The following is a 631-nucleotide window of genomic DNA, read 5'->3' as shown; positions in this document are numbered from 1 at the left end:
ATTGGGAAAGTGGTAAATGCAAGCTGTAAGTATTATGAAGTGCGCAATGTGGGAGGTAGTTTCATGCTCGAGACAGGTCATGTGGCCACCGGGAAATACAAGCTGAATCTCGTGACAGCCGCCGTGCCGTAGAGCTGCTGTGGTGCCCGCTGGATTGTTGGTGGAGCTGGTGTTGCTGTTGTTATTGGTGCAGTTGTTGTTGTTGACGATGCTGCTGGCACTGCTGCCTCCAATCTTCTACATCAACGCCAGCATTCCACGCCGGCATTTTTAGCTGTAAAATGTTTCGAAGTGCGTTCCCACAAAAGTGCGTTCCAGCGGTAGTAAGGTTAGGAGGTTTTACAGGAAAAGCTGTTTTCATCTTTAATAAACCATATGTGACGTGGGGTACGGGAAAAACTTTTCCTGTAAAACCTGCCAATCTTACTGCCGTTGGAATGCACATAATAATTTAGATCACTTATATTTACTTATTTGAGTATATTTATTTTGTATGGAATAACATACTTAGCGGACAGTTGTAGACGGCGATGGAAGACTCTTCGGGACACATATAAAAAAATAAAGCGNGTATGGAATAACAGACTCTTCGGGACACATATAAAAAAATAAAGCGTGGTAACGAGCTAGC

The sequence above is a fragment of the Rhagoletis zephyria genome, unplaced genomic scaffold (assembly GCF_001687245.7).
Source record: "Rhagoletis zephyria isolate East Lansing unplaced genomic scaffold, Rhagoletis_zephyria_1.1 Rzeph_scaffold_00484, whole genome shotgun sequence".
Classification (NCBI taxonomy): Eukaryota; Metazoa; Arthropoda; class Insecta; order Diptera; family Tephritidae; genus Rhagoletis; species Rhagoletis zephyria.
Note: the sequence above shows the minus strand (reverse complement) of the source record.